Genomic DNA, 498 nt, shown 5'->3' with positions numbered 1-498 from the left:
TGTTCCCTTGGTATCTCTAATTTTCTTGAAGAGATCTCTAGTCTTTCCCATTCTCTTGTTTTCCTCTATTTCTTTGCATTGATCGCTGAGGAAGGCTTTCCTATCTCTTCTTGCTATTCTTTGGAACTTTGTGTTCCAATGCGTATATCTTTCCTTTTCTCCTTTGCTTTTCTTTTTTTTTTCATGAAAACAATTTATTTTTAATAATAAAGGTGGGCAGAATTACACTGCAGTGTTTATCTCCATGTTATTTGATTAAAGTCAGTTTTTCTGCTTCTTACATTTTTACAAAAGTATAAACTTATTTCTATAATCTGATAATTGCTATAAAAAAGGAAAAAGTGAACACATCTCTGAACACAGAGAGATGTGTTCTCCTTTGCTTTTCACTTCTCTTCTTTTCACAGGTATTTTTAAGGCCTCTCCAGACAGCCATTTTGCTTTTTTGCATTTCTTTTCCATGGGGATGGTCTTGATCCCTGTCTCCTGTACAGTGTC

The sequence above is a fragment of the Bison bison genome, unplaced genomic scaffold, assembly GCF_000754665.1.
Source record: "Bison bison bison isolate TAMUID 2011002044 unplaced genomic scaffold, Bison_UMD1.0 scf7180017864468, whole genome shotgun sequence".
NCBI lineage: Eukaryota > Metazoa > Chordata > Mammalia > Artiodactyla > Bovidae > Bison > Bison bison.
This window is presented reverse-complemented; position numbering follows the sequence as displayed.